The sequence below is a fragment of the Sinocyclocheilus rhinocerous genome, unplaced genomic scaffold (genome assembly GCF_001515625.1).
Source record: "Sinocyclocheilus rhinocerous isolate Xijiao unplaced genomic scaffold, SAMN03320098_v1.1 scaffold720, whole genome shotgun sequence".
Taxonomy (NCBI): domain Eukaryota; kingdom Metazoa; phylum Chordata; class Actinopteri; order Cypriniformes; family Cyprinidae; genus Sinocyclocheilus; species Sinocyclocheilus rhinocerous.
In genome coordinates, this window is record NW_015653468.1 from 56024 (window position 1) to 67628 (window position 11605).

Here is an 11605-nt window from a genome sequence, read left to right on the forward strand (position 1 = left end):
TCAAAGAATCCTGAAAACAAATCACAAAAATGTTAAGCAGAACAACTGTTTATAACCTTAATACTACTACTACTACTACTAATAATAATAATAAGAAGAAATTATTCTTGAAATTCTCCAAATCAGCACATTAAAATGATTTCTGAAGTTTGGGGTCAGTAAGTTTTTTTTTTTTTTCAAAAGGGACAGTAAATACATTTATATTCTTACAAAAGATTTCCAACAAATGCTGTTCTTTTTAACTTTATTTTCAAAGAATCACAAAACAAATCACTGAAAACAAATCACAAAAATGTTAAGCAGAACAACTGTTTATAACCTTAATACTACTACTACTACTACTAATAATAATAATAAGAAGAAATTATTCTTGAAATTCTCCAAATCAGCACATTAAAATGATTTCTGAAGGATCATGTGACTAAAAACTGGAGTAATGATGCTGAAAATTCAGCTTTGCATCACAGGAATAAATTGCATTTTAAAATATATTAAAAAAGGAAACAGTTATTTGAAAACCAACCCCAAACTTTTTAATGGTAGTGTATATCATCATAAACTGAGTTCAGGTTTTATTAAAAATGAATAATTAATTAACATTTCATTACTTAGTGTTTGAAATACATGCTATTTGGACACTATAAACTATAAATCTATGCTATTCAGCATGATTTATATCATATATTCTAACAGAATCTTTTAATTTTGTGAAACAGTATGCAGTATAAGACATTTCAAATAGTAGTGTGTCATACTGAGATCTCATTACGTTTTATGGTTAATCCAGTAAGCGTGTCCACTTGTCTTCTCGGAAATAAGTATGGATAAATTTACAGCAAATTTTGTTTAGAGATGTCACCGTCTGAGCAAATAATGAGTCAAGAATGACACTGTAAAATGTAATAGATACGGTAACACTGGAAACGAAAGGTCAAACTGAGCAAATTGCATTGAGATATAGCATTATATGGTGTGTCTTCTGCAAATATATTTTGTCATCCAGTTATTCCATGCATACAGAAAACTGTGCAGACATACTCTGCTGTCTTTCAAAAATAGTATGTATTATGTCATTCTAAACATATCCTCTGACACTTCTAGTTGTGTGTTCTGTCTCCTTCTCTTGCTCTGTCACTCTTGCGAAAGATAAACATGGAAATATAGTTTCAATCACACTTACATTGAACCCCACGTTATATGTGACAGGTCATCTGTATAATTCCATCTACTGTCATATTTGTATGCCGTGCGTGTGTCAACAGTTTATCTCGACTCGATTCAGAAGCACAAGTACCGGAGGGAAATTTCTGGGCATTTTGGGAGGCAAGAAATTACATGATCGAATGTCAGCAATAGCATTTACATATTTGGAAGAGCCGTGGGAGGTTTTTGGATAGGATCAACTTTGGCATACCTGTTGGGGGAGGTTAATGTTTCACGCACAGATAAACTATTCACAGAAACCGACAGCTCAGAAACGTGTCTTGCTGAATGGAGGAATTTAATTGGCCAGGACACTTAGAAAGCTTAATCAACTGTGACTGTACACATCCTCAGACTTACAGAACAAGCAGCTCTTCAGCGTGATGCAGCTGATTACTTTGTTCATATTGCAGCCACACGAAAAACCAATGATGCGTTCCAAAAAAACAGACGGAGCTGAATCTGCAACTCCACTTTTTTCCCATTTTCATTCGCCCACGCTGTCCTGAAAACCCCATACAACCCAATTCGTGTCTACTAGGAAAATGATCAGTGGCATTCTTATCTCTTCTGTAGATGATTTGAAGGATAACATAATGCAAAATATTATTTTTCATAGATTACACACACACTCACACACACACACACACACACACACACACTAGTTTAGAATATGGCAATAAAATATGACAATAATTCAGAGTTAAACTGTGTCAGAATAAATTAATCTTGATAATGTCAGAACATTAGCAATGAAAGAAAAACACTTAAACAAAACATGGTCAGGTCAAAGTGTCTGAATAATTTCTGTCCCAAATGTTTATAAATTTTACTGGTAGGCCACTGTATGAAGAAATTTTTGGGTATTATATGTCACAGTTTACTTTATTTTGCTATCCTCACTTACATAAATTAACTATAGTGTCCTGTACCCACTAGTAAAAAAATGTATCAAAAATTATATCTGGTGTCTGAATAATTTTTGGCTTGACTGTATATATCTCAGCACTTTCCACTGTTGTTTTATTTAACAGTTTATTATAACTGTTACTACTGCCGGTAAATCGTTATTGTAAATTCAAATATGACTGCCCACTTTTACCTTTGAAATAATAAAAAATAAAGCATTGAAAAAAAATTTTTTAACTTTATTTATTAAAAAAAAAAAAACAGTACTTTTTTTAATGGGAATCTTTACATTTTCATTCACTAGCGCTCACTGATTGCACAATGTTCCACCTGTCCAATCTTTAAGCCTTATCACAGAGACACATGAATGCTTGAGGGGGAATAGAGTTAGCAAAACTTTCCAGAGAAAAGTAAAAACATCCACACTGGCCTTGGAAAGGAATCTGCAATGAGTAACAATGAGTGCAATTTCACAGAGATATTTGCCATGTTTTGTATGTGACGCTGCTCTGTTTGTCACAAAATTGCTGTGCTAAGCAGAAATCTATACTAAATCATTCTAGTTTCATTGCCGGTAAATTTTCTGAATTCACTCAGCATTGGCAGGTGACCCGTAAAGTTAATTTTGGACCCTATCTGTTGGCTATTTTGCCTGAAGCTGAAAAATAAATGGGCATATTTGTTGTACAGAATAGCTAAACTATAACAGAGTTCCCAGCTTGGTGGAAAATTCATTATTTAAACTAGGAAACAATAGATCAGTGTATGCATCTCTGCCCAGAGCTGCTTTAGACTTGTGTTTGGCATCACTTGGTACTGAGCCGGAAATATTCACAGTAGCATCCAGCACATATCGACGTCTCCTGAGGATCTGAGGAAGATCTATCGCACTTCCCCCTCAAAGAACCTTAAAACAGGATCTCTCCATGACACACAGTTGGTGTGAAATCCAACAGATTGCATATATTACAAACAACTTGTGTTCTAACTCAAAAATGTGACTAAACGTGATCAGTTGCAGGAATAGTTCACCCCAAAATGAACCTTTTGTCACTCACCCGTATGTCGTTTGAGAACCATATGTTGTTTTTTTTACTGTAGAGTCATACAGTATGAAGCACTTTTATGATACTCTATGAATCTTTTTTTTTTTTTTGTACAGTAGCTTGACATGGAAAAGGCCAGCCATGATATACTTTAAAAATGCGTTTCATAGACTAAAGGAGTGTTTGAAATGACACAAGGGTGAGTAAATTATGGCCAGATTATGGCCAGATTTTCATTTTGATTTTCGTTTTGGGTGAACATTTACATTTGTTCATTTAACAGAAGCTTTTATCCAAGGCGACTATCAATTGTTATTCTATATATTCTACATAAACTGACTTTTTAGCTCACATTTCAAACTTTTTTTTCTCAGAATTGTTCATTTATTTTATTTTTTTTTATTTTCCCTGAAAAAAAATTGCGGGATATAAACTCAGACATAAACTTGCAATTCTCAGGAAAAAAAAATCTGAACTGTGCAACTGAAAAAAAACAAACAAAAAAAACAACAACAACTGAACTGCAAGATGTAAACTCAAATTTCTGAGAAAAGAATTGTGAGATATAAACTCAGAAATGCAAGAAAGAAAGTCAGAATTCTGAGTTCAGATCTTGCAATCCTGAGTTTTTATTCTCAGAATTGTGTTTATAACTCTCGGAATTGTGAGAAACCAGTCAGAATTATGAAATATAAATAAAATGTCACATTTTTCCTTTTTTTTTTTATTTTATGGCGGAAACAGACTTCTATAGCTACCAGTTCTTGATTTTCGGTTCCAAAACATTAGATATCCACGTTCATATGGAGCTCAGCACAGTATGTGATTGTTCAAACTTTATGTAATTTTGGTAGCGAGAGAGAAGCCGTGTTTTATCTCACAGGGCTCAACATTCCTGTGGGTTCATTCTCGCCTGCAGATTCCTGGAGAAACTCGCTGCCTTCCTCTTTCCGGACACACATCATCGCTGTTCAGGTTATTAAATTCCATCACACTCTGTCTAGGTGAATCAAATTACCGTGGCGAGCGACTCCAGGCAGAGCTGTGGTTTGCTCAATGGGCCAAAGGCTCTTTGTGAGCTCGTTCAATGCTGTTCGTAATTTAGCATGCAGCTAATGCAAGAATCATATTTTACGAAGCTGAAAGTGTTAAATGAACCTGTAAGGCAACATTTTAAAACATTAGCAGTTGGGAAGAAGGGGACGCATTTCTAAATCGTGACAGGATCGTTCACACAAAAATGTATATTCTACCATCATTTACTCACCCTCATGTCATGCTAAGACTTTCTTTCTTTTATGGAATACGAAAGGAAACATTCTGTGCAGCTCTTTTCCAAGTACCACATAAGCAGTCATGTACGAATAAGCACTTTATTTCATGTCATACAATAACATTGTGGGACAAACAATCTGAAAGTCATTCACTGATAATCTAAAAAGAGTTTTATGATTTTGGGGTCTACTCTTTGTATGAATTTGTACGTTTTTGTATGTTTGTACATTTTTCCGTGAGATTGGGTTGATCCTCCTCTGTCAAAGTTCTCAAATTAGGCTACAAAGTCATATTGCAGCTACCAAAAATATGTACCCATAATACGTTTAGCTAACGTTCCTATTAAGTTCTGCAAAGGTTATTTGACAGTGTTCTCTTAATGTTCAAAAAGTCCAGGTTTTAAAAAGTTAATAATATTATAAATAAATAAATAAAAACAAATTCTTGGTTATTCAAACGTTATGGAAACTTTTATTTTTTTTTTTTTTTTTTTTATTAATTTTATCATTTAGTAAACATTATGGGAATGTTCCAACTAAAAGTTTCAGAGAGAGAGCGAGAGAGAAATCATGAATAACGTATAAATAACTTTTTTTCTTTTTTTTGTGCTGGCATTTTGAAGACATTATTAAAGACCATAACTATAAACAAACTTTCCATGAATACTGCTGGAAGAATGTTTGTTCATAATTTTGCCAGAACATTCTGAGAATGTTTTCTAGTAAAAAAAAAAAAAGGTACAAAGCTGTCCCGGGGGAGCTATTATTTCAAAAGGTACTTATGGTTTAGATACTAATATATACACTTTGGGTAATAATATGTACCTTTAAGGGGTTAAGGCTAGATGGTATACAGATTTGTCTACTGGGCATGTGCACATCAATATAGTGTAATTTTTGTCACACTGTACAACAATAATTATGCTTTTGTATTATTGTAAGGGGTAGGTTTAGATGTTAATAAATCACAATCTTAGATAGAAAATTACTTTTATTGTTAGCTTCCGGTTTTAGCTGTATCCCTTCTAGCCACAAACCCTTTAAGGTACTAATATTCAGCCATTAGGGTGACTAAGGTCTAAAAGTGTTCCTTTTGAAAAGGTAATTTCCCAGTGACAGCTTTTGTACCTTTTTTTTCCTGAGAGTGTGGGATAGACTATAAAAATGATGTGTTGATCCACCAGTGCTAAGTTTGACTAGTGTTGCAAACAACATTTTTGTAACCAAATGTTATTGACTTGATCTGATACAAATGCACCATAACTGATTAGTAGAGAGCAAGTTTCAGAGAACAGCAACGTATTCATTATATGACTTGCAATTCATATCGAATGCTTTTTAAATGCTTTTTTGTCCTTTGTGACAGATCACCAGTGACCGAACTGCATGGAAAAGAGCTGATTTTTGTATTCACAGCTTGCTGGCATGTAATGACATGATTTTTTATTAGTTTGCTAAAAAAAAAATCATTTAATACACCAATTTGTCCCATGTGAATCACAAATACTGAAATGTCTTCACCTTTTAGCATTACAGCAAGGCAGAAAGCGAATATAATAAGAGTCCAAACGGTGGGTGACCACAGTCTGTCACCTTTTATACAGCCAATTCTCTGTCTTCCATTTTCCATCGTATCATCACATTACAATCGTCGAAGCCCAGGGGCTGTTCATTACGGCTATGATTAAAGGGCAGAGTGAAAGGAAAATGGCACTTGGCCAGCATAAACGCGATATGACAGAAGACCCAACTATACACCTCCCCATCCGTTCCCACTGCTCATATTCAATATTATAGACCTAGCATGGTCATTAGTTCGATTATTAGAGCAGTGGACGGTGTGACTGTCTGTGGAGGACTCACAGTCCTCGCCGGCATTTTCTAGTCACTGGTTTCCCAAAGCCCTCTGTGTTCAACAGCCCCGACAAAAGAGAGAGATAATCAGAGCATGACGAGAGAGAGAGAGAGAGAGAGAGAGAGAGATTCTGTAATTTTTTCCAGCTTTTATATCCCCCAGAAGCATTTCCTTCCTGTAGTCTGTATTATTATGACACAATGTTGACGTAGTAGTATAATCCTTCAGCTGACTAGATCTTCACGTAATAATAAAGAGCAAATATTTTTTAGATAGCATCAGCTCTCTGTTCTCTTGGCTTGAGAATGAATATAGCAGGTGTTACTTTCTGGTCACTGATGCGTGAGAATGATAGCAGCTCGCGAAGTATCCACCAGAGCAGCTTTCTCATAATTAGCATGGTCATTAGTTCGATTATTAGAGCAGTGGACGGGGGGATCACAGTCCTCGCCGGCATTTTCTAGTCACTGGTTTCCCAAAGCCCTCTGTGTTCAACAGCCCCGACAAAAGAGAGAGATAATCAGAGCATGACGAGAGAGAGAGAGAGAGAGAGAGAGAGAGATTCTGTAATTTTTTCCAGCTTTTATATCCCCCAGAAACATTTCCTTCCTGTAAGTGGATCAGCTCTTATTGAAGGCAGATAAGATTAAGAATAAATGCACCATTTGAAAGGATTACAGAAAAAATAAAAGGTTTTACAGTAAAGGAACCTATTTTTTTTTAAAAAGTCACATCATCTTGAACAAGTAGGCCTACTGGGTAGCTTCTAATTCAAATGAATGCATTTTTATTTTAAAATATGCTAGTTATTAACATCCCGTTATGTAAGGAATGATTCCATTGTCATCCTGGAAAGTTCCTATTTATGAGTTCAGAATTCATATTTATGATGTGGTGTGTGTTCCAGTGATTTTAGTCACTTGACTAGTCAAATCAGCTTGATACACTGGGCAATTTCATATTTCTTTCTTTCGTTTTCAATTGCCAGCATAGACAAAAAGTGTTTTTTAATGCTAGTACAATGAGATGAAGCAGAAAAGCTCAGGTAATCAGGTAACTGATGCTTTATTTGTGTATTTAATAGTCTTGTGCTGCCGCTGTGAATGATGGGAAATGTAGTTTTGTCAAATAAGCCTGTCCCCTCATAAATTAGCTATATGAGCAGTGCTTTCTGACAAGCTTTACAGCTATTCGTCATCATAAAAAGCAATGTTCAACGATGTTTAAAGAATAATTATTATTAAAGGGGTCATATGATGCTGCTAAAAATAACATTATTTTGTGTATTTGGTGTAATGAAATGTGTTTATGCGGTTTAAGGTTAAAAAAACTCATTATTTTCCACATACTGTACATACTGTACTCTCCTCTATGCCCCGCCTTTCTGAAACGCGTCGATTTTTACAAAGCTCATCATTCAAAAAAAGCGAGGTGTGTTGTGATTGGCCAGCTATCCAGTGCGTTATGATTGGCCGAATACCTCAAGCGTGTGACAGAAATGTTATTATGCGGTTTAAGGTTCAAACATACTGTACATTATTGTTTCTCCTCTATGCCCTGCCTTTTTGAAACGCGTCGATTTTTACAAAGCTCATCGGTCTGAAAAAGCGAGGTGTGCTCTGACTGGCCAGCTATCCAGTGCGTTGTGATTGGCCAAATTCCTTAAGCGTGTGACGGAAATGTTATGTACCTTACCATATTGTGATGCCTGCGGCAACCACATGTGACGACCCCGGGCTGGACTCCGCTTCGTCCACGGTGAAAGCCGATCCGGCGATCCACAGCGCGAAGTTGAAGTATTTCCTCAGCAACCAGCACGGATCAGCTCCAGGCATGACAAAGCGATATCGTCCTCTTTTGGAAGGCCAAACAAAGTAGTTTCGCTTTCACAACGCAGCACACGGCGCCTTCACGACATGGCAGCGGCGGCAACAATACTGCAGCGAGAATAAAAGTTATGCCTTCTTTCTTTGCGTGAACATTTTGGCGCGTTATGCAAATCTTTCCAGATCGTGACGTAGGTATGTGGGGGCGTGTTAGAACGAGCCGTTTTAGGTAGGCGTGGCTGACTCTTAACTTTTATAAAGAATATCTCTTTGGATTTGAGACTTTAGTCTTTGCAACTTTACAGATCTTCTTTATGCACCAAGAGCTTGTAACACTCCAAAGAGAAAGGAAAAATTGAAATCGCATCATATGACCCCTTTAAAGGAACAAAACATGGAAAAATGAAAATACTGTAATTTACTGACCCTCATTCTTCCAAACCTGTATGGCTTTGTTCTGTGTAAAACAAGAATTTTTAATGAAATATTCTGGCCACTCCTAGTAATAAATAATAATGCTATTAATAATAATGTTTTATAATAATGCAAGGGATTTATTTATTTAGTTAGTTATTTTCATTTTATTTATTTTTGTTGTTGTTGTTGATCTGTTCCTTTAAGAACTGCACTGACATTTGGATTTTGAACTTTTGTTTTTTTAAAAGTCTGCCCCAGTCACGTCTTAAAATGCCAGTTGCTTCATGCATCTTATTTTTTAGTTTTGATGTGTTGACAGTTCTTAACCACTGTCAGTCATAACAATTAAATATCAGGTTTTAATTAAATCAGCCACCTCACACAAACTCTCTTATTGTGTCTCAGGGCAACATTGCAGTTCCAGATTCCAACTTCATTTAAGAAGCATTTTGTCGGCGTGTTGAAATCTGGAGCAGTCCGATTTGAAGGTCAAGTCTTGCGTTTTGCAGTTTTCTATTCATTAGAGTTTCACAGTTAATTGGATTTTTAATTAAGCTGCCACTTTAATTAAAGATGTCAATTTGATGACGGCTTAATACTCCCATGCCATGCGTTTCATTAACAGCAATAAAACTGTCAAACATGGAGTTCCAGAGGACATGTACCTCATATCTCTCTCTGTGCACATTACCATCGGTTATTATTACCCATGAGCCTTTCATTAGAGTGCAAGTGAATGTGCGTGGGTGTGTTTATCAACATAATCTCTCCTCAACCTCTATTTCTGAACGGAAATGAACTCTTAGGAGGTTTATCCAAACTAATTTATGCAAAGGAAGTGCTCGTGCATCTTCACGACTGTTTATGGCATATTAGAAAGATGACAACAGGTCAGACAGCAGCGAGTTTGTTCTTTTCCAGTGCTGTAAATATGATCAAGAGCTTTAGATTCGGCCACAGAGTTAAGAGAAAGAGCTGAAAGGTTTTTCACTTGTTTATTTATTTGTTTTTATTACACACCTTAAGTTATCAGCAACAACAACAACTCAGACTTTAAATTAAATGTCAGAAGTTTTTTTTTTTTAATTTTTTTTACCGCAGGCATATTTTAGAGAATTTATAGAAGACAGAGCAATGTTACAGGAATGATTCACTTCTATTAATGCACTAACAGTAAATAAGTACATTTATATATATTATTATACATTTTTTTTTTAAATGCACATTGTTGGTGGTTGCCAGTGCGTTGCTTTATGGTTACTAAAATGTTCTGATGGTTTTTAGCGTGTTTATATGTGGTTGCTTGGGTGTTTTTGTTAGATACTCTGTCATTATTCATAGGTCAGAGTCAAAAACGTTAACTTTTTGATATTTTTTATATTTTTACCTCCATTTTATCATCCACCAGGCAAAAATAGATAGATAGATAGATAGATAGATAGATAGATACATATTTTGTGCTTTAACACGAAAACATTTCAGTCTTTCTACTTCAAACTGTCATGTTTAATTCAATGTGTTGCCTACCGTGGCTTTGTAATTATTTGTGAAATTTATTAGTAATTTCTGAGTGAAAATTGTTTAGTAAATTGCATAATAATAAAATGTTATTTAGCATCACTGAATCAACTTAAATGTATTAATTTATACCAACAAAACTAATTTTATAGGTTAAATCAGGTAAAATGGCTCTTTCAGGTAACCACTTTTCTACGGTAAATCTGACAATCATTCTCTACAAGAGTACCATATCAAAATACCATGGTAATACCACCTGATACCATCAATGTGACAGGTTACCAGCACAGTACTTTTGTACTGCATAAGTAAGCGTAACTTTCTGTTCACAGCAGTTTTATTATTTGTCTGAACGTGTTTCTCCTTTGCTTTTGATGTATTATACAAACATACCCGTACAATATGGCTGTGTTGTTGCGGTGGGACGTTTGCCATATTCTTGCGTGGCAAATGAATCACACATGTGAGCGGCAAACACAGACTCATTCCCTCCCAGCACAGCAGACAATAATATGTCTGTTTGAAGAGACCATTACATTAGTAACCCGTAAAGACCTTAAAGTTCAGGATAATATTATTAGTGTATAATAAAGACAAATTGGAACAGGAAGGTGTTAGAAAATTCCCGAGAGCTGGATCTCCAAATGCTGTCAGTTAGGATCTCCTGTGTAATTTCATCTGTATCCTGTGGGTAAACATGACTTCCGATCTCCCAGAAGTCTCAAGGCCTCTTCATTCATAAAAACGACTTCTTTGGTCTTAAATGCAGGACAAATTTTTCCTCTAGCATTTCTCTAAGGGTTCCTCTGTCTGCAGCTGGCAAACAGGCAGCAAATGCGGATGGCAGCGCTGGTTGTTTGCACTTCACTGCTGACACTCTTAAGCTTGTGCCAAAGTGTGGCCATTTGGCTTCTACAACCCACTAGTACATTCCACACAGATGTTCACTTATAAACCCTGCTGCTCCATAAAACATGAGAAATGCACTGAGCTTGAACTGTAAATGTAAGTTAGTTTCAGGGAGTCAAAAGTATAGTGATAGCAACAAATTAACTTTTTTTTTGTTTTAAAAGTTATGATCGTAGTTCAGTGGCTTTCAAAACAGTTTAGCTTGAAAATTGCTGTTTACTGTCACACTGCATTGTGCATGGCATTTTGTTCTGTAATAGTTATGTTAATAATTAATTAAATAATTGTGAAGAAAGACAAAGACTGGAAAACAGTTCCATATGTATATATGTTTTTATTTATTTTTATTTTAGTGTCATTGATATACTATTATAGTTTTATTAACAGTGTTTAAGCTGCATTTGGAGTCTTTTAAGTCTATAGATAAGATACAGAAATGTTTTATTTTTATTATATTTTTTATTTATAAGATTAAAACTGATCATTATTACAGTCATGGCCAACAGTTTTGGCAGTGACATAAATTTTGTGTTTTGCAAAGTTCGCTGCTTCAGTATTTGTAGATTATTTTTCCACATATTTCTATGGTATACTGAAAAACAATAAGCATATAAGTTTTAAAGGCTTTTATTGGCAAAAAAAAAAAAT

The 11605-nt window shown here is 35.2% G+C and overlaps 1 long non-coding RNA gene across 1 annotated transcript in view; it reads left to right on the top strand.

The window, feature by feature from the left end:
* The first annotated feature begins 4707 nt into the window (after positions 1 to 4707).
* The window catches only part of LOC107716027 (uncharacterized), an 18024-nt gene continuing 11126 nt past the window's right edge, over positions 4708 to 11605 (top strand). The window contains exons 1-2 of the long non-coding RNA XR_001637160.1: positions 4708 to 4719; positions 8297 to 8299. This is a non-coding gene — a long non-coding RNA (uncharacterized LOC107716027). The remainder of the gene's footprint in view (positions 4720 to 8296; positions 8300 to 11605) is intronic.